This window comes from Malania oleifera, chromosome 8 (genome assembly GCF_029873635.1).
Source record: "Malania oleifera isolate guangnan ecotype guangnan chromosome 8, ASM2987363v1, whole genome shotgun sequence".
Classification (NCBI taxonomy): Eukaryota; Viridiplantae; Streptophyta; class Magnoliopsida; order Santalales; family Ximeniaceae; genus Malania; species Malania oleifera.
In genome coordinates this window covers 82206289-82229743 of record NC_080424.1, presented here as the reverse complement: position 1 = coordinate 82229743, position 23455 = coordinate 82206289, and the positions used below count along the sequence as shown (strand labels likewise).

General features: G+C 33.9%; 1 long non-coding RNA gene across 1 annotated transcript; it reads left to right on the top strand.

Moving 5' to 3' along the window:
• Nucleotides 1-6874: 6874 nt before the first annotated feature.
• On the top strand, nt 6875-23183 carry LOC131161677 (uncharacterized). Its single transcript, XR_009138595.1, has 4 exons — nt 6875-7310; nt 21165-21282; nt 21566-21627; nt 22895-23183. It is a non-coding gene; the product is annotated as an uncharacterized LOC131161677 (long non-coding RNA).
• The last annotated feature ends 272 nt before the right edge of the window (nt 23184-23455 follow it).

Here is a 23455-nt window from a genome sequence, read left to right as displayed (position 1 = left end):
TCAACACATCATCCCTCTTCCTCACTTTTTCACCTATAAATATTCTCTTTGGGAGCTAGGGCAAGCACACACATATGTATTTCCCAAAGCATTCTCCTACTATCATCTTTCACTTTCTTCTCTCTACCTTCGATCACTCTCAACATCCTCTCTCACTCTCCCAAATAGCAAGAGGAAAGTATGAGAAAGATTGTGTGGGGGAAGAAGAATTTCTTCATACTTGAAGTTCTCAATCTTCCACCCTTTCTAATATCACCAAGGATAGGAACATCTTTTTTTTTTTTTTTTAATAGAAAGAAAGGGAAAGTGAAAAAGAAAGTAAGAGAAAGATTGAGTGGTGGAAGGAGAATTTCTTCATACTTGAAATTCTCACTGTCTCACTCTTTCCAACTCATTTAACATACTAAGAAACTATTTCTTCATGAAAGGGAGAAGTGAAGAGAACTAAAGGCATTGTATTTTTTTTTCCTCTTTTTTTATTATTTATTTCTTCCTTTATCTTGGTGGTTCCCCTCTTACACTCTTCTTTTGTCTTTTTTTTTTTTTTTTTAAGTATTATCACCATTTTGTTGTGAAAATGTGCATGAAATAAAAATATCCAAGACATGAAATGAAGTGATTAAAAAAACATCTTTGTGAAATAACAAAGTTTGTTACATAAAAATGGTATTTTTAATCAATCACTTTATAATCTTGCATTGGGTTCATGTACTTGAATTTTGGAGCCTAAGGTGGGTTGTTTTAAGGGCATTATAGCTTTATTTTTAAGGGTGCATTTCGTGCACTTGGACTTACTTTGTAAGGGAAATTATTTTCACCTAACCAAATGATGCTTGACCACGCCCTATTTTGACCAAACCTTGACCATATCTCATTTTCTTACCTCTTGTAGTAATTTTACAAATAATATATCATTTTAACGCTCTGAGAATCTACTTTTTAATGATTTTTTGTGCACAATTTGGACCCTTAATAGTGTGCACATGACTAGTGTTAGTATGTGAATATTATATTTTAATGATATGTATATATTAGTAATGTTATTACTATGGTAGGGTTATGTGATTTGTGCATGTGCATGTATTGATGTGTATTGCATGAGTTGCATTATTGTTATTTATTTCTATGTCCTTATTATTAGTATTATTGTTGATCTTTAGTTATTACCTTAATTGTCATTACCTTTCAAGAAAACTCAAAAAAAATGGAATATTAAAAAAATCCAAAAAAAGGAAAAGTTATTCTTGTGTAGCTTTAAGTTATTTTTATTCATGTTCTACACCTCAAATTATGTGACTTGGTTCTCAAAACCTATTATGTAAAGACCTGAAAAATAATAGTAATTAAATAGAAGAGGGAAAGGAAAATTCAGAGGAGGTAAAGCAGGGCTTGTCGACGAATGCCTTGGCTTCGTCGACGAACTTCCTGATACGGGTCATCGATGAGTCTCAATATCTCGTCGATGAAGAGATACTGAGAGGGTGTATTTCAGACCCATTGATTCGTCGACGAGTTCTTTACTTTGGTCTACAAACTGCCTCTCCCACCTCGTCGACGAGTCGACGTGTCTTGTCCACGAGGCCACGTGGCCAGCCATCTATGTAAGCACAAAAATCAAATTTTGACGAAAAAATTCAGTTGCTCTTCTCTCTCTCTCTCTCTCTCTCTCTCTAAACTTCGGTCCCTCTGCCTTCTCTTTAGAAATTCGACTCTGTTTCTCCTCGGTTCAACGATCAGAAGCTACCACGATGATTCTGAGGAGATTCTCTACAATCTAACCAAAACAGAATTTCAATTTAAGAAGTTTGGGAACCATTCCAAAATCTGGGTAAGTAGATTATTTAAGGATTATTTGGTTTGTAGGTTTTTTTGAACCCAAATTTAGTAGTAGATGTTGTCATACTGGTGTTTGGGATGATTTATGTGGGTATTGTGAATTTAGGGTGTTGGAGCTTTTACTGCAGGTAGGTTGGGGAACCTAGAGGGTGTTCCCAGGAAACCAGGTAAGATAATGAATGGTTTATAATTCAGGAAATGTAAGTATGAAATTATTCTCGGAAATACAGTTGATTGACAAGGAAATATATGTGTGTATGTGATTTCAGGAATATGAAATTATGAACGTAGTGGACGTGAGTTAGAACCAGTAGACGAGTTCAGTTAGTCAAGGTAAGGGAAATATACTATGCTAGTAAATTCAAAAAAAAAATTTTAGTAAAGTATAGTATTTGTTTATTAGAATACATGGTATAAACTATATAGTTTTATAGATTTCATAATATGAGTTTTATTATTTGTGTAGCATGAGTGGGTATTTGCTCAATACAATGTTTATGTAGTTTCGAAATATCATGATTTACAATATTTTTGCACAGAAATATGTTTTATCAGATATTATACAGACATGTATATTTTATAAACAGATACAATTCAGATAGATATATTTTATAGACAGTACTATTCAGAAAAATATATTACAGACAGACATTATACAAATAGATACTATTCAGACAGATATATTTTATAGACAGATATTCTACAGTATTCACAGAATTCCATGATTTTTCAAAACCATAACACTCAGATACTACTGATTATTCAGTCAAATATTACAATCAAATATTACAGTTATTTCAGTCAAATATTACAGTATTTCATATCAAATTTATAGTATTATGGTTATTTTGGAATCATAATAAAACAACCAGATAATTATATATATTAGTATTATGCAAGTAGCAGATCACTGATGAATTATTTTAGTCAGATTAATTATTTCAATCAGATTCAGTCAGTAGAGTATGATACCGTTGCTATTTCAGATCAGAGTGCAACCACATATCTCAGATAGTGTGTGGATTTTGTCTACCGTGCCTATGGAAGGATTGTAGTCTTCGTAGATTCCTGGGTTGAGGAGGCCGGTTTGACGAGGTAGATATCAGTACCATGCCTTTGGAAGGATTGTAGTAAAGGTCGGACTGAGGATTGGTAGAGTATTCAGGTGACTTATCCTAGTAGGCCAATTAGAGTTAAGTCCAACTTACGGGCTGCACAACCCTGTCATGAAGGGTTAAATCATGACATATAGATTTCCAGGGATATTACTCAGTTATTTATATACATATATATTTACAGAATAACAGCAGATATAAATATATATATATATATATATATATATATATACATATTATATTCTTAGCAATATGAATAAATAGAAAATTTAGATAACACAGTTTATTTTAAGCCATAAAGGTGTGAGTTACACAGTATTTTCATGATATCTCAGTTCGGTTATTTATCAGTAAATTATTTATATAAACTTAGTTGTCACACACTAGTGATAGCATATTTCTTCTTACTGAGCGTTATCTCATCCCAAAAAGTTAACATTTTTCAGATGATCCAACTAGACGAGCAGAGCAGGCTCGCAGGTAAAGAGGTTGTTTACACTACCCTATCTATAGGGTAAGTGTTATCAGGGGATTGTATTTTTTAGTAGTATTCAAAAGTGTTTGGGTAGAAGATGCTGACATGATGTATAATTATGTATATATGTTTTGGGATAATCCTAGATTCTGATATTTTATATATGGATGTATGACTTTATGTTTTCCGCTACATAGGTATGTTACTCTGTAAACAGAAAATTTCCTCAGTGCCCACTTGAGGTCTGAGATGTTATAGCAGATATAATCAAAGGTATTAGAGTATTTTATTTTGTAGTATGTTTAAAAAAAAATGGTATGAAATTTTAGGTCATTACATAATATTTGCTTATGATGAGATAAGGGGAAGATTTTACCATATAGTGTCTTCTTCCCCTAATTATCCCTAGGCATGGTGGGGATGTTTAACTCACGAAGATTGTATGGTCGAGGGAGATTATGGTCTCAATCAACGGATTAGATTAAATGAATCTAAGAACACCTAATTAGATGTTTGTTGCTTAGGCTTAATGGTTAAGAGTCTCCACCCCACAAAAAAGGAAAAAAAATTTTCAAATAACTAAAAATTATTTAAAAAAATATTTCTCATTTTAAGTAAAGAACCCAATATTAAAGCTGTAGATTTTCAAAACCATCATGCATTTCATAACAAAAAAAAATTTTAAAACTCACTCTTTTCATTCCCCTTCTTCAAAGACTGGTAATACAAATTCGGTGCCCCTTTTCTAAACTTTGGTTTTTAATACGATAATACAAACCAGAGGTTTTTCGAACCAAATATCTTTCATCATTGTCATCATTATGTTTTTTTTTTTTTTTTAAAAAAAATTAGGGTTTTGAGGCCAAACCCCCTTTAAGAGTTATGTTCTAGACTTCTTGAGGTTAAGTTGGAGTGCTCATAGACAATAGCTCTTACTTGATGACCAAAAGGGGTGTTTTTCTATCATTTCCACAACTTCAAAAATTGGGAGAAACACACACACACACATGCACATGTAATTGAGGTTACCATTCTAATTGGTTAACCATCGCCAAAACTATATACTAGGCATTCACCTTCCCAACGCAGAAATGTACTCTCGAACTCAATCTTTGATTTGCATAGATTTAGGGTTTTCTTTATTTTCCCTATCTTTCAAAAAATAAGGAAGTGACTCTGTGTCTCATTTATGATTGTTTGTCTCTTGTTTCCCATTGTTTTGATTTTGCTTTAGTTGAATGTCTTTTATATATGTCGAATAAATTAGGGAGGAATAATTTTTACACTAACCGATAATAATATTATATTAATGCTTATACCACTCTATTTCTTCACAAAGATAGTGTTATTATTGCATTGCATATATTATTATTTGTTTTTTTTAGTGTATCTAATTTTATTTAATATTTACTTATTTATTTATTTTAATATTTTTTGATTAATTTGACTCAAATTATTATTTTTCTAGTTAATTTTCTCAATGAAAAAAAAAATAAAATACAATGATTTTGATCATTATATATATATATTAGTTAATGTGTTATTGATTATTTCTCTAACTTTCAAAACATATATTAAGCTATTTATTAGCTAAAAAAAAGGTAAAGAGAAAAAGAAGAAAATTAAGCAAATATTGCATTTACTTTTAATTTTTATTTAATACGAGGATACAACAGATACTCAATGATTTTGAATTAATATGTATTTATTTTTAATTTTGATAGCTACTAGAGATCTCATGCTGGATTTAAAAATTTTATATGTTGAAATTGAGATGTAATATGTAATATTAAGTATAAAACTGAATGTAATTTTTACAATTGAATATTTAAAAACAGTTAAGGAGTGACATTAATAATATATTTTTTTTTATGAATTATATTACTAAAAATTATTTATAATTAAAATATTTATATATTATTACAGAAATTAATTATTATTACCATCATGATACAACACATACTGCCTCTAATATAATCAGTTAAAAAAATAAAATTACAAAATTACAAGAGATTTTTAATAGTAATAAGTTTTTTATAAGATATCATTTAAAATATTAATTATTATATTTTTATTAAATAAAGTAATTCAATTATTATTAATTTTTACAAAAAATTAATCCAATTACTATTCGTGGTTGCACAACTAAATTATAAATTTATAGGAAAGCTTCAAAATAGTGAAAACACTACTCATTTTATTTGTGGGAGGATTTCAAAATATTAACCATTTTATTTATTATCTCATAAATTAATTTATTTGTAAACAATGGATATAAAAATTATTAACTCAGTCAATTTAAAATATTAATTTATTATTAGTGAAAATTTAAAATTTAAATTTAAAAATAATAAATTTTTTAATTATTTTCAAAATTATTTGTTCAATTATTAATAAAGATAATGAAAAACATTATTTTAGTTATCACATTACTCATTTATGAAATAAATTAGAATTATAAGAAATTTTATGGAATGGTTTCATTGGAGAAGCATAGAGGAGGATCGTTAACTTAAACATATGCCATGAAAATTATTTGATTGTGATGTATGAATATTTTAAATTGGTGGTAAATTGCTATATAAGTTTCATGGAGAATATTCATATTTATAATTAAATTTATTGAATGCTTGGGAAATGAAAGGGATAGGGATGGTGTTAAATTTTTGTAATTTATACTTAACTATATAACTTCATTGTTGAATTTTGTGTTTTTTGAAGGTAACTATGTTTTTATATTATGGAATCAACACTGCTTGCAATTAATAAATATTAATTCCATTATAATTAGCAGTTATAAAACTAAATTATAAAACTTATAAGGAGGTTTCAAAATACTAAGGAGGAGTTTTAAAAATATTAATAATTTTATTTATCATCTTTTATAAAATAATTCATCTACTAATCACAGTTATAGAAATTATAAACTCAATCACTATTAAATTATTAATTCATTATTAAAAATAGTTAATTTTAATTAAAAATTTTAAATTGAAATATTAATTCATTTATTAGTAATTTCTAAAAATTACTATTCAGTTATTAATAGGATTCATTTCTTATATTAATGTTTTGAGAAATAAATTGAAAAATTATAAGGAAGTTTTATGGAGCGATTTTATTGGAAAAACATAGATGAACATTGTTAAATTAAACCGGACCCATAAAAATTGTTTGACTTTAGTTTGATGCTAAATTGTTGAATAAATTTATGAGAATTATCACTTTATAATATTAGTCAAATTTATGAAATATTTGAGATAGAAAAGGTGATGTCAAATAAAACATATTTTGTGTATTTTTATTTATTCTTGTCACACCTCTACGTAATTTTTAAAGTGGGTCAATAATATCACTCCTTTGAGAAAATACCCATTGGATAATGTAAAATCATCATATGTTATTTCTTCAAAGTTCAATAGAACATTAAAGAAGCCCTAGGCAATGGCTAGCTTGGGATGGGTCACTTGTTGATTTAAGTCCCAATTCGATTCTTGCCCAGCGAGCAAATCATGTATTTACCCCTAACCAGTGAGAGGGCCTTATTATTTGGGCGTGAGAATAGACTAAGTATCCTATGTGGCCACTAGAGTGTGCCAGCCAACCGAGTGTCAGCTGACAGAAAAAAAAAAAACATTAAAGAAGAGTTCAATAGAACATTAAAAATCTGAACAGTCCAAAGAATTGTTCCCACACGGAAAGGGGCTCTTTTTTCCCATCACCCTTTTGCTAGATATGCTGAGGAATGAACCCAAGAATCCCATAAATATAGAGTATGAAACCACAATAGTGGATCAAGCACGCGAGGAGAATGATGGGTTGTCTGCTCTTGACGCTATGGTGTTCGACGATTTGCCTCACAGAAATGGTCAATTCTCTGCCAGGTTGGCGTTGTACTCGCCGTCTCTGACCTTCTCTTGTTAATTATTATGGCATCACTTATTAATCATGCCCCAGTATCTGGTTTGTTTTTTAGATTGATTTGAAACCGCCTTAAGACCATAATTTGTCTATGTACTGCTTTGACGAACTTATATGGGCCATATGATCATGTATTGGTTGCCACTCTCTTTTGTAAAATTCAAAGTCAAATGCGTTGTTCACTTGTTCATGGGTATGCAGGCAAGGGCTCACGCCGAATGCTGGATTCTCTGACTTCATTGTTCCTTTTTCACATTCGTATTATTAATCCACCTCACAGCACTACGGGGACAGTAGCTCATTTACTTTTTATTAGTTCAAATTAACCCACCTCACAGTACTGCGGGGACAGTAGCTCATTTACTTTTTATTAGTTCAAATTACTCATATATAAACAATTCATCCATGCCCTGTTCAACATTAAGAAAATATATCAAATGATACTTGTTCAATTTAAATTAGATAAGAGCAATATGTTAAGCCAGTTGTACAGTTAGTTAATAGTTGTAAATATGGTTAGAGAGTTAGTTAGTTAGGAAGAATATTGTTGTTACTTAACTAATTTTCAGTTTGTAATTTTGTTATCTATTCTGTTTTGCTTCTTCTCGTGTAGTTAGCTTCGGCTTTAAATATCTATTGATGTAATGAATTATTTTAGTGAGAATTCAGAATTTCTCTCCATATCTGGTTATTTCTTCACGTGGTATCAGAGCATTGATAATTCTGGAGGTAAGGAGGAGGACAAATTTGTCTTGAAGTCCTTCTCAAAGGAACAGAAGGAATTGAAGTATTAGAAACATTCGGGGAATCAACAGAAACATTAATTGTGTCTGCTGTGATATTTGGACTGTGGGAAGGTAGTTCAAAAGTGGATGGTTCAGAAGTGATAATATCACAGGAATTTACCCAGTTTGGCAGAATTGGATGAGGAATATTAGAAGAATGATTCTGTGAAAATTTCTAAAATGGAAAAACATGTTCATGAAACACAACATCGCAGGATATGAACATCTTTCGAGTGTGTGGATCATATAGTTTATAGCCTTTTACAGAATGAGGATAGCCTACAAATATGCAAGACTTTGCTCTAGGGTCAAATTTGGTTTGACCATGTGAAATAGTTGAGGCAAAACAAAGGCAACCAAAAACTCTTAAGATGAAAATAGCTAGGAAGTTTATGAAACAACATTTCAAAAGGAGATTTACCATTGAGAATTGGTGTGGGCAACCTGTTAATGAGATAAACTGCAGTTAGAACACACTCGCCCCAAAAATGAAGAGGTAAGTTGGAATGAAATCTAAGAGATCTAGCCACAACAAGAATGTGTTGATGCTTTTGTTCAACAACACCATTCTTCTATGGTGTAGAGACACATGATTTTTGATGGACAATGCCTTTAGAAATAAAGAAATCAGGCATGTGGAATTTTGCATCATTATCAATACGAATGGTTTGTATAGTAATATGAAACTGAGTTTCAACAAAAGAAACAAAAGATTGCACATTATATCTCGCTTGTGCCTTAGATTGCATTAGGTATAGCCAAGTGCATTAGGTATGATCATCTACAATGGTCAAAAAATACCTTGCACCATCAATTGATTTAATAGAAAAAGGACCCCAAATATCACAATGCACAAGTTGAAAAGCTTTTGAACATTTATTATTGCTGTTTGGGAAAGGCAACTTCTTCTCTTTAGCAAGAGGACATATATTACAATGACTAGAATGGGACTCTTTTATTTTAGGAACAAATTTATGCAACAAGTCTAGTCTAGATTAGGAGGGATGTCCTAATCTATAATGCCAAACCCCAAAATCAGAATTATTGACAGACAATGAAACAGGTACAGTAATTAGGCCACGCTTATTGGAAGTTGTATTGGAGACTGACATAGCCGAATGCTTATTGAGGAGATGATATAAACCTGCCCTGTCTTCACCCAATCCAATCATATCCTCCATGTCTGTAGTTCCTGTATAAAGCAATATTTGCCATGAAAAATAAGGTAGCAGGAAATGGATTTTAAACAAGGCATTTCCATTTGTCAACGAAAATATGCATTGGATATTCTCAAAGACTCAGGCTATATAGGGCTTTAAGGCAGTCAAATTTCCTATGGAGCAAAACTTGAAATTGACTACAGAAGAAGGGGATTTACTTGAAGATCCCACTGCCTATAGAAGGTTAATTGGGAGAATGTTGTATCTAACTATTACAAGGCCTAACATATCCTATGCAATTCAGATTCTAAGTCAGTTCATGGATAAGCCAAGGGCACTTCACTTGACTGCAGCATTTCGAGTGCTAAAGTACATCAAAGCAACTCCTGGTCAAGGATTGTTCTTTTCAGCTTCATCAGATATAAATTTAAAGGCCTTTTGTGATTCTGATTGGGCAGGTTGCATAGAGACTAGGAGATCAGTCACAAGCTATTGTGTTCCTAGGAAACTCTTTAATTTCATGGAAATCCAAGAAACAGAAGACAGTCTCTCGATCATCTGCAGAATCAGAATATAGATCCATGGCTACTACTGTCTGTGAAGTAACTTGGTTGATTTCACTACTTAAGGATTTAAAGATTGAGCATACAAGGCTAGTTTTGATTTTTTTGTGAAATCAAGCAGTACTACATATATATGGTAATCCGGTAATCCATGAGAGAACAAAACATATAGAGATAGATTGCTATATAGTTCGGGAGAAATTACAAGCTGGAATTATCAAGACACTGCAAGTCACTTCACAAAATCAGTTAGCAGACATCTTCACAAAACCCCTTGGATATTCTTCCTTTGCTTCATTGCTTCCCAAGATGGGTGTAACTGATGTTCATACTCAATCACATCCATCTTGAGGGGGAGTTTTAGACCAATTGTACAATTAGTTAATAGTTGTAAATATGGTTAGAGAGTTAGTTAGGAAGAATATTGTTGTTACTTAACTAATTTTTAGTTTGTAATTTTGTTATCTATTCTGTTTTGCTTCTTCTCGTGTAGTTAGCTTCAGCTATAAATACCTACTGATGTAATGAATTATTTTAATGAGAATTCATAATTTCTCTCCATATCTGGTTATTTCTTCACACAAGATGCCTCTTTAAAAGCAAGTTAAGCATAAAGTCTATGAATCTCTTTATTTGAACCCATGTGAAATTAGAAGAGAGATGGATAAGTAGTCAGATTTCATGTTTGGAAACTGAAACATAAGCTTAATAGGTTGTAAAACATGTTAATGTATATAACACTTGTTCCACATCGATTTGATAAACAAATCTTACCCTTAGACATCATCTTCGGCATCAAGTATGCAAACTTCGTCGGGCTCTATATGGTCTCAAGCAAACTCCTCGGGCTTGGCTTGCCAAGTTTAGTACCGTTGTTGGAGATTTTTGATTCACTTTCAGCCCGCATGATTCTGCCCTTTTCATCCACAATTCAGACCAAGGGACTATACTTCTTCTCTATGTTGATGATATGATCATCACCGGCGATGACGCATCCGGAATTTCGGCTCTCAAGACCCATCTCAGCCAACATGTTGAGATGAAAGACCTTGGGAAGCTCAGTTACTTTTTGGGACTTGAGATCACTTCTAACTCTAAAGGATATTATCTTTCTCAAGCCAAGTGTGCTTCAGATCTTCTTACTCAAGCAGGACTCACAGATAGTAAGACATGTACCACTCCTCTCGAACTTAACTCAAAACTCACTCCTATGGATGGTACACATTTAGACGACCCCACCCTATTTCGCCAATTGGTTAGGAGTCGTGTTTATCTTACAGTTACTCGCCCAAAATCTCTTAAGCCGTCCATATTGTTAGACAATTTCTCTCTGCTCCTCGTACACTCCATTATGCCACAGTACTTCACATTCTCAGGTACATCAAGGGGACACTATTTCATGGTCTCCATTTCTCTGCCCACTCTTCACTTGAGCTTGATGCCTACTCAGATGCAGATTGGGCAGGTGATCCCATTGATCATAGATCCACCACTGGCTATTGCTTCTTCATTGGTGACTCTCTTATTTCTTGGTGCAACAAGAAGCAAACAATCGTCGCCCATTCAAGCACAGAAGCTGAGTATCATGCTCTTGCTGATACAACTCAAGAACTTCTTTGGTTTCGCTGTTTACTTGAAAACATGGGCATCACTCATTCTACTACTACTATCATCAGCTAGGATAATCGAAGTGCTATCCAGATTGCTCACAATGATGTATTCCATGAATGCAAAAAACACATTGAGATTGATTGTCACTTTGTGCGTCATTATCTCACCCATTGGCACCATTTGACTATTATCAATTTCTTCTACCAATCAAACTGCAGATATCTTTACTAAGAAGCATCCTCCTAGACGCCTTTAGAATTTAGTTTTCAAACTCAAATTGGTCTCCATTTTGCCACCTTTAGTCTGAGGGGGGCTGTTAATGTATATAAGACTTGTCCCGCATTGATTTGATAAACAAATCTTTCCCTTAGACTAGACTATAAATAGGATACCCCTCTTGAATACAAATTACATCATTCAATACAATTCTCTTCTCTTGTATTGTCTTGCTCTCTCTCTCTCTCTCTCTCTCTCTCTCTCTCAATAAAACAATTATCCATAATTTAGTTAGGTTTTAGAGATCCTTCTGTCAAATATTTTTGTTGATTTTTCCTTTATTTATCATCTATCTTCAATATCTATCTACACATATATGAAAGGGGATCCCTCCACTTTGGTGTCAACTTTTCATTTTCTAAAATACCTGCAGACAAGTATTAGCCGAATAGTAAATACAGTGAGTATAGAAAAATATTAGATAACCCATGTGGAATATAATTAACATATAAAGATATAGAAAATTAATTTAACTAAGTTGTAAAATAATTATTAGCTTTTTAGCTAGATAACTGGTAACTATTATTCCAATTTGCATTCAAACTGTATTTTGCCCTTGCAACTTACAATAATTCATATTATGATAGCAAGTCAATTTTAGAAATATAGAATAATTTCAATGAGTTATAAAAATAAAAAACAAAATAAAATGAAAACATATCACACATGTGTCTCGTGTGCCCAATCTAGTAAGACAGAGTCTAGTGAGACTTATCTACTGAGAACACAGCAGCTGGATCCAGGCTTGAGATAGGGTGCTTCTGTGGACTACAAGCTTTGTTAAACCATCTGTGAAGAAGCTACTTTCTCCCAAAACATGCATTCTGTTTCTGAAAAAAGAGAAGTTCACGCACCCCTGCAGGTCCTGGTTTTTCCAAGGACGAACCATCCATGTTGAACATAACGTGGTTCAAAAAATTTCCTGTCTAATCTCTTGCCCCAACAAAAAAAGTTCTTAGTTCTCTGTTGTTGAGGATCCCCATAATCTTTGGCTTTGAACCACCATAAAATTCTGATTTGATTTTCACCAAGTTGAGTACTTTTCAAACCCCACAAATTTATTTTTAAACAATTATCACCATCTTATTTCTTGCTATCCAGAATTATAGCAGAGAACAGCAGTACCATGCCAATTCCAATCGTTTTTCCCCCTGCCTTGATTACCCGTTGTATGCCCCACCATTGAAGACAGCTGGTCCACCATCCAAGCCAAATGCAGAGTAACCATGGTTTTAAAACCCGGATGGGACTGGCCGGTTCGACCTGGTTGGATTGGAACCAGCCATGGCACCAGTTCAGGTTATATGCTGGACCCAGCATTGTGTCAAGCAGGGGTCAACCCAGCCATAACTGGGTAACTAGGTTCGACTTGGCTGAATCCAGTGACTCAGCTGGGTTGACCAAGCCTGCTTGCTACTGTTAATTGATAAAAAGCAGGGTAGGGGATTCAAACCTGGGATATGGGAGGGCGCAGGCAAGGACCTTTCCACTCAGCTGCTATTCACATTGTGTCAGTGTGCTCTACATGTAGTGCTGTTGTAGTATACATATTATTCCTAATTTTTAGCATTGTTCAATATTTGTTTGCAAAATTTAATAATTATAATAATAAAATAATAAGTCTCAAAAAAAATGAAAAATAAAAAAAAAATTGCAAAAAATAATGTTAATTGTTGCTATTGTTTATGTTTTTTTTCCATAATTTATAAATAGGTGTATATATATATATATTCATAGGTTTTATTATGGGTTTGACCCACTTGTTCGACCAATCCAACTAACCCAGTGGCTTTATCAGGTTGATTACCAGTCATGATTTTAAAACTATGGCTGTAACAAAGTGTATATTGCTGATTATTCCTCCTCTTTGCCCAATGGGCATAGACTAACATCATCCTTGGGAAGGCATTCTGAATTTTACCAGCGCTCTGTAGGTTGCTGGTCTTCCCAAGATTGCATAGCAGGCTAGCAGCCAAAAATGTCAGTTTTCAGTGGTCCAATCCCTCTCCAGATTAAATGCTTCCCATCCTTAGTTTCCATATTCAAAGAACTGGTGTTTCCTTGCAGAATGATCTGACTGAATATTTTCCATTTTCTTACGTCCTCACCTTACTTGCTTTTTCAAAACATTAAATTGTTTTCCACATTGTTCACTTCCCAGTCATGTGGATTTCTTCTCAAAAGAATTTCCCATATGTAGGTTTAATCTTCTAAAATAAAATTTCAATACCTGGATTTGATTTTCCTAGTGTCCCATATCTGCTATTTTTCCATTTTTATTGTTCACCATCATTGATCGTGGGAAGTCTTACCTTTGAGTGTAGTCTTATCAACCAAGCAGGCATGGCAAAATGAAATCTTGGATTCAATTCCCTGCGTTGAGTCCAAAGCCTTCTTTGATTAGTTTGCAATAATTGTCATCCGCATTTTGAATGTTTAAGATGCCCTTTTAAATGGATGAAGGGTATCTCCATTTGACATTGTTTAGCAAAATTCCATTGTGTTCCGTGGTTCAACCTTGAATATAAAGCATACAATGGGTCTCTACCACCAATTTAACAAATACAATGTGTTTTATCTTCCAATCTGCCAATCCCTAAATCCCCCTTTGGTTTGGGGTTTTGGGCTATATTATCGTATTCCACTTAGCTAAGTGCAGTTTTCTCATGCTATCTAATTCTCCACAGGAGAAGCCTCTTTTCATTTTTCAAGTTTCCTTGCAAATTTCAATTCCATCTGGCATTCCAAACAGTAAAAGGTAATAAATAGTTAGATTGATTAATGATCACTTCTTATTGTTACTAGTTGCCATGTTGAGATACAGCTCACTTCCTCAAGGCTATGGAAGTGAGGGGGAGACACAAGTATGTAAATTGACCAAGTCCTTATATGGACTCAAGCAAGCTTCTCGCCAATGGTTTCACTAGTTATATTGCCTTTTGACTCATGGTTTTTCAGTCTAAGTGTGACTACTCTTTGTTTACTAAAGTCACTACAAGCTCATTTCTTGTTTTTCTTGTTTATGTGGAAAATGTGATAATAGCAAGCGATGAAATTCAAGCTGTGCAAGACATCAAGAATGTTCTTCATGCTGAGTTTAAGATTAAAGATCTTGGAGAATTAAAATACTTCCTCGAATTGGAAGTGGATCGAACATCTAAAGGCATTTCTATTTGCCAAAGACACTATGCTCTTAAGTGTCAACTGATTCAGGTTTCAGTGGCTGTAAACTAGCTAAAATACCTATGGATCCCAACTTGTGCCTCATCAATACAGATTCTGGTTTATTAGAAGATCCCACTGTCTATCGAAGGTTAATAGGGAGGTTGCTTTACCTAACTATTACAAGGCCAGACTTGGCATTTTCTGTTCACATACTGGCTCAGTTTATGGATAAACTAGCACAACTTCATTTGGATGCTGCATATCAGGTGTTGAGGTACTTAAAAGGGACTCGGGCAGGGTATATTTTTACCTGCATCTTCAACCTTACAATTGAAGACATTCACAGATTCAGGTTGGGCAACATGCCCTGAAACAAGAAAATCAATTACGGGGTTTTGTGTTTTCTTGGGTGATTCTCTTATTTCTTGGAAATCCAAGAAACAAAACACTGTATCAAGATCATCAGCCAAAGCTGAATACAGGGCTCTTGGTTCTCCAGCATGTGAATTAACTTGGTTAATTGCATTGCTCAAAGACTTTGGTATTAATCACACTTCACCAGCGTTGCTTTTCTGTGATAGCAAAGCTGCTCCACATATAGCAGCCAATCCAGTGTTTCATGAGAGAACAAAACACATTGAGATTGATTGTCATTTGGTTAGGGAGAAAATCCAAGCTAGAATATTGCGTACCCTTCATGTGAATTCAGAGCATCAATTAGCGGACTTCTTTACAAAGGCCTTGGCCCAACCAGCTTACATTTTTCCTTTCCAAGATGGGGGTGATAAATATACACACTCCGTTTTGAGGGGGAGTGTTGACATATGTACATATGAGTCAGTTAAATGTGTAATTAGTCCTTGTATATAAAGGATAGAGGTCAGTTGTACAATTGAACTGATTCAATCAAAACATGGAGAATTTCTCTCTCTCTCTCTCTCTCTCTCTCTCTCTCTGTGAGATTGTTTGGAACTCCTTTCCGATGAATTGTCTTCTGAATCTTCTCAGGTAAAGCAGATTTCTGCTCCACACTAGGATTGGCTTCTAGGGGTAGACCATGAAGTGAGTCAACATAGCGTCCCATTTTCCCAACGCACTCTTCCACTTCCCCTTCCAGAGGCAGCTTTTTCTGAAAGTTAAATCTCCAAGCCAGCATCTGAGCATTCTTTTCATCACTAAAAGTTCTCTTCCCATTCAGGTCTATCGAATATAAGAGAGTTTGAAAACTGGAGGTCCAATTGTATGTTCGAATTATATAGGATATCCATTGTGTTAGCATTTGAGAAATAGCGTTGGGACCTTCATCCATCAGGTTGAAGAGGAATGGGGGACAAGGGGTCTCAGTCAGTCTGTCTTAATCCCCTAAAAACTTGGAATTCTTCTCATGGAGAGCCATTAATCAATAACCAATACTGATAGATTTTTCAAAATCAATAAAAATCCATGCCACTTGCTTTCCTTCTTCTGAAAGAATCCACTGCTTTGTTAGCTACAAGCACTCCGTCCAAAATCTGTTTTCCTTTAATAAAACAGTTTGAAGTTTGAACATTATCCATTAATAGAGACATCACCCTTTTCAATCTGTTAGCAAGGTCTTCACTAGTAGTTTGTTGATACACCTCTAATGGGTTTTAAAGTACTTAAAAATCTTATGGACACTAAACTGATGCAGAACTAACTGGCAGTAGAGAATTTAACAAGAAAATGATAGATAATTAAGAGAAAACCAAAAGAAGTGGACAGAAAATAAATGGAAAAAATAGAGGGAAAATCAAAACTCAGTTTAGGGATTAATTCTCAGTATTCAAATCTGACCCCCAAGGTGGCATGTCAAAACCTTATGTAGGCTTTCTCCTAACACCAAATAAAGAAACAATCTCTAGGAAATAATATAAAATCCCATAGGGAAACAACCTCTAGGAAATAATGTCAAATCCCTAAAAATTAGGACAATGCATACTTGTAAATTCTTTAAATCATAGAGACCTTCAATAATCTACTAGATTATTACCTTATAAAATCCTACTATAAAAATGCTGCAAAATAGGAAAAACTTGAACAATAATAAACTACATGATTGCCCAAAAATCTTAAAATGAATTTGGATCGCAGGCTTCGAAGCTCATGTTGCATCATTCTCCTCCAGTTGGTAAGTTTGGCCTCAATTTTTGAGATATTAGAACTTTGAAGGATGAAGAACAGACGAGGCAAACAATCCTGTAGTGGAACAATATAATCTGCAGGCTTCAAAAATAAATATATGCAAGGAATGATGACATTGAAGATAAACTTATTGGGAATGACAAATTCACACATGCAATCTCACCTTCTTGATTCTTAAACTCAATAGACTTACCTTCCAAGGATGGATTAATCTTTGCAATTCCCTCATTAAGTCCATTTGTTGGGTCTTCGGGCTTAGATGCCGCATTCTGCGTGTTCTTTATGCCCTTAGATCCTGTTAATAATACAATTGGGTGCTGCTTGGGTTTTGACACTGACGCACTATATATCTCCATAGACCTTTCCTCCTTTTCAATTTGATCAACCTTGTTGTGAGAGGGGATTGCTTGCTTAGCTCAATAACTGCTGGAGTAGTTTGCTCGGTAGTAACTATTGGCGGTGTGTATTCTTAGTTCACTTCTTCTCTATCAACTTATCTAAGAAAGCTATACCATCTAATAGTTTAGCATTCATGTCCGCAACTTCCTTGTTGCACCATTGTAAATCTAGATTAATCTGTTCTACAAGGTCATGGTTATTTCTCTAGACCTTCAATCAAGCAAATCTCACTGAACTAGATCCAAAGGCTACAGAAAATGGGTATTTTTAACACCCTGCAATTCCCCAGATTCTTCCTTGTGAAGTAGGAGCCTAGATAGGATTTTAGTCCCCATAACGTAAAGAAATGGGGAAGGACATCTCCTTGTCTCAGCCATCTATTGGGTTTTAAAAAGCCCATCAGTCCTCCTTTGCTCAAAATAGAAAAGCGTAGTACTAATACATTAACAAATTTCTGTTGGAAGCCAATGCATCTTGAGCTGTTAAGATAAGTTTCCAATCCATATGGCCATAAGCTTTGATAAGATCGTTCTTAACTCTCATTATAGCTCCTCTGTGTGTTTTCTTTTTAAAAGTATGGGGAATTTTCTAGGCTAAGATCATGTTATCTTGTATTGCTCTACCTTTTGTATAGGCTGCTTAGGCAGGGGAAATTACCTTCCCTCATGATGGGTTTTTGGAGATTGGCAATTAGCTTAGAGATGATCTTATAGCCAAAATTGCAAATACTGATTGGTCAGAAGTGCTGAACTGAGATAGCTTTTGGATTCTTAGGAATGACGACATTGTTGTTATGATTTAGTTTCTAGTACATCGTCATTTCTTGTAATCATATATTTAATGGTCATGCGACCTGTCTCCTCTGATTTGTGACCTGGGGATTATTTTTCAATTATTCATCGCACTTTACGTAGATGGATTGGACACCTTTCTCTCTTATCCTTATGAATATTCTTCAGTTGATTTCCTGGATTATTACACGCCTGTAGTTCCCTCACTTCACGCACCATCTCCAACCTGGGATTAGTGTTTGTCTTCTCCTTTTCTGCATTTGATTCTTCCTTCCCCTTACCATCTCCAACCTGGGATTAGTGTTTGTCTTCTCCTTTTCTGCATTTGGTTCTTCCTTCCCCTTATTTTCACGTCCCCCCAACCTCCTTCTCTTTGTTTAACCAATATGAAGCCCCTACGTGGGATCCATATGCCTTCCTCATTTTTCTTTATCAAATGAGCTTTTTGGAAATTGGTTTGTGTATGACCTAATAAACCACAACAATAACAAAGTTCATTCCTTGGTACTTGAATTTAATCCATATGCCATTGCCACTATTACTTATTTGCTTCTTTAATTATTTTATTTATTTATTTATTTATTTTTTAAACTAGAACCTAGTCATGAGAGGTCTGCTCAAATTCAACATGATTCTGGTTCGGATGAACCTCCTTCAAGGAGTTAAGAGCTAGTCTAGAAAGTCCACTTCAAGGATTATTCCTGTTGCTCAATTCTTCCATCAATTCTGGTTACATTGTCCTGGTTTATACATGATGGTGGGAGTCCAGCTACTTGTATCTAGAAAGGTCCTCGTTGATGCCGAATTCAATCTGGGGCACCGACAAGAGGAAGAGGGGTCCTCAAATGAGAAGGAAAAAGCTACAATCAAAAGAGAGCGAGTCACATGATACAAAATCGCCACCTAATTTTTTTAAAAATAAAAATACAGGAAAAATAAATAAAAACCTTGGGGTTCGTGAAAATCAAATTTTTTTAGTTCGAGAGTACATTTGTGCGTAGGGAAAGTGATCGGGATCAAGCTGATGCAGGCTACCTATGTATCCAAGGTTCGGGATCAAGCCGACGTAGTTCACAAAAAAAGTTGGGTTTGGGTATTTTGAAAGGAATTCTCCCTAAAAGGTGAAAGTTAAGGAGTTAGCTCAAGAGGGGGGTGAATTGGGTTATTAAAAATTTTAGTTCTTTTTATGAATTCTTGAATCACTTGTTAATTTATCAAAAACACAACAAAGCTTTTTAATCAGTCCACTAACCAATCAAAACTCAAGTAAACAAAACTTAAGCACTCCAATCAACCAACCAAAAACTAAAGTAATCAATCAACAAAATACCAAATTAAGATAGTTTTTTGGCAATTCTCAACTTTTGTTTGTAGCCCTGTGTATATGATTGTTTCAAGCCCTGTAAAGAATGAAATTTGTTTGCACTCTCTTAACGAAGATTTCCGCAAACGATTAGACAACGTACTCCCTTTTGAGTTTCCGCAAAAGTTTAATCATAACTTACTTTCTTATATTAAGAGTCTTCTTTTAATCCCAGTTTTTGATTTCAGCTACCTGCACTTTGCATACACACAATACAATGTATATAGATGTTGAAAATAAAGATAAGGGAAAGAGAGACACCGAGATTTTTACGAGGTTCGACTTATCCCCAACTTACGTTCTCGCCTTAGGCCAATACTACTTAAGGATTCCACTAGAACACTCCTTTCCAGGCGGAGCAAATCGTTACAAGCGATACCCTACACTTAGTCACTACTTCAATAGGTTAGAGCAACGCCTTTGCAAGTGATACTCCACGCTTAGTCCAACGATTCAAACAACCTTGAACCATCAAAGAGCTACAAAATAAGAACAAGAATTTGTGTACAAAGACACTCTCATAACAAAGCTGATTAGTACAAGTTAGAGCACTAATATGCTTCAAATCAAATATCAAATAGACAATATGAAGCTCAAGAATGAATATCACTGGAGGTTCTTTCTTAGGATTTGAGAAAACTAAGTAGCAAATTAAGAACCTTAGGCTTTTGATCAGCAACAAATCAGTAGTATTCTTCAACAAGAATTTGAGCAAGAGAGAGCTTTAGAAAAGATTGCAATTTCAATGCTTGAATGCTGATTGTAATGCTAGGTATTTTAATTCTTTGGGTTTAGGGAGTATTTATAGAGTTTTAGAATGAGATTCCTTGTTTCCCACGTTGCTTGGAGTGTCTCCCAAGTTTTTACAACGTTTAGATTTGAAAAACTTATTTTTGAAATTTTCCCATTGGTGTTCAAAATTTAAAAACTCCGCTAGTCAATCGACTGGGTCACTTGATTCAGCCTGTTTTGTATGGAGACAGTTGAATGGGTCAGTTGAATAAGTCCATTCTGTTTGTCCAAGAATTAAATGAATTAATTGTCAGTCGACTGGAAATTCTAGTGAGTAGGCTGGACAGTCAAATTTTCTCAAGTTTCATTTTTTTCAAAAACTTTGAACTCTTGATTTTTGAAAAACTCAAATGTGACTTTAAAAATCATTTTTTGGGGTTTTTCAAAAATTGGTCTCTAAGTATATCATATCCTAAAGAGCTTCATATATCTATATTAATATTGAATGAAGTACTTACATATGACTTTCTTAACTATATACACATTAAGCACTAAGTCTTCATGTTTTTTCTATCTCTTGAGGTCCATCTTGGCTTCTATATTATTATAGTATAAGTATATAATATAATAGGTTATTATGTTAAAGTAAGTAAAAGAAAAAAAAAAAGATAAAGGAAATTAAAGAAGCTCACCTAAAGCTTCATGAATCAATTCTCTCTGAATTTCAGAGAGAGATTTCCAGTGTTTCTGTTCTCTCACGCTCACTCCTCTATTTCCCACTTCGTCTCTTCTCTCTCCTCAATTTTTAGATGGATATTCGACCGATCGAGAAACGAAAGATATCGTTGAGTTCCTAACTCCGCCACCAACATTTCTACTGGAGTGGATTTATCGTAAAAGCAACGTAGGCACCACTCCTGGGAAAAGGTATATTTCCTCTAAATCCTTAATTTCTCTTTAAATCTAACGTTAAATCGACGATCATGTACCACCACAAGGTCCTAGTCGCAATCGTCATCATTTTGGCGTGAGTAAATTTTCAATTTGAGTTTTTTATGCCCCACTCCAAAGCGAAAGTGGGATTTGGGGAATTAGGTAAATTGGTTATATTTGGGGGTATAATTGTTTATTTGAAATTTATGGGCTTAAAAAATGATAAAATAGTATTTTATTTAAAGTTGATTTAATGAAACTAGGATTTTTTATTTAGGGTCCGGGTGAGCGCCGCAAGCATCTTTTCGGGGTCCTTGTTGACTTAGTTCAAGAAATCAGGTAAGGAGAAAAATATATATTAAATCATAATTTTTATGAATTTAATGGAAAATGAATTGCGTTATATATACATGTATATGTTTCAGTATAAGTTTAAAATTTCAACGATTTAAATTATGTTTTTCCGAGTTTAGGATCGTTTATTAGATACGTATATGTGAAAATGAACTGATAAAAGTAGAAAATATTTTCAGGATAATTATGTAAGAAATGAAATGTATTTTCAGTATATAAACGTTAAATGTTGGTTGTCTTATATTATAAGTAATGTATGAATTTTATTACTAAATTGTGTAGCATGAGTAAGTGTAAGTTTTGTGCAAATATATATTAAATGTATGAGATGTAGGCTAAGTAAGTAAAACATTGAGAATAAAATATGATATGAACCATATTGCTTGTGTATATTAATGCAATCATGTAAATGTATAATAGCTGAAAGCCGTGTTAATAGATTCTAGCGCATTTCTATGTGAACTAACTGATGACAGTTAAAATGAGCTGTGTTAGCTGATTTTAGCGCATTTCTATGTGGACTAACTGATGACAGTTAAAGAGCAGCTGTAGTACGAATGAATGAAATGACAATGCAATGAAATGTGAAATATGAACAATATAAATGGGAAAGAGTCACTTAAAGTGAAATGCAATAAAATGTTAAGTTATGAACATGAACAGATGTGAATGGTTGAATAATGACGGAAAGAATAATGTATTATGATATTAGAGGTATTTATGCTAATAGAATATGTTACAACTGGGGCGGGACATACTCTTTGCTCGAAGGCTTGCTGAGAAAGGCGAGTGCGCTAGTAATATCAGATTTAATAATAGGCTGCATAACGCACTAGGGTAGAGGGAACCTACTTGTGTGAGCGGGTAGATTTCCCTATCCTTGGGGCCTTCGCTGGTAAACCTTTATTTGAATTGTGTGAGTATGAGATCAATCCAACACTAGAGAGTTTATTAAGTAAGGTGAGTGCCCTGATACGCTTCAATAGTGACCTTCGGGTTGTCAAATGTATTAGAGCAGAGGGGTGCTACTTGTATGGGCCGGTAATCACCCATATCCTTAAGTAATCTCGTGGGTAAAATATCTTGCATGTATTTGAATAAGATCAGAAAATGATTTCAAAAATTATGTTAACGATTTTTAAATGTTAAATATTATGTTGTTATATAAACTCATGTTAGCCACACACTGTAATATATTGTTTTTTCCCTTACTGAGATGTGTCTCACTCGAATATAAATTTATCTTTTTCAGGATTTCCTCGAGATCGAGCTTAGAGAGCTCGACATTTTATAGCATTTTTTAGAAATAGAAAGAGAAAATGGTATATTTTTATGTTAATTTTGATATGTATATTTTATGTTTTATGTTTTATGTATTGAAGTCTTCAGATAGATGAATAGTTGTGAATATTGGTATTTGTGGATTATGTTTTAGAGACATGTATATATGTGATTATAGGTGGTGAATAGTTAATTTGGATTATGTATAGGAATAGTAAACTCTGGTATTATATAATTGAGGATCATAGTTATGTTTTCTACTACGTATTTGTTATGGTTTATCAGGTTTTTATCAAGTTTAACGCACCGGACCGGGTTTAAGGGTTCGGGGTGTTACAAATAAAGTCCCGCATCTGTAAGATCGTAGTCTGCTTCCTGATCTCCTTCTTCAAGCCCCACTGAAACTTCCAAACCTTCTTCGCCTCATCCGGAATCATAAATAGAGCAAAGTGAGATAGCTCCTAAAATCTGGCAACATACTACTAAACTGACAACTGCCCCTACTCCAAACTCATGAATTCCTACATCTTAA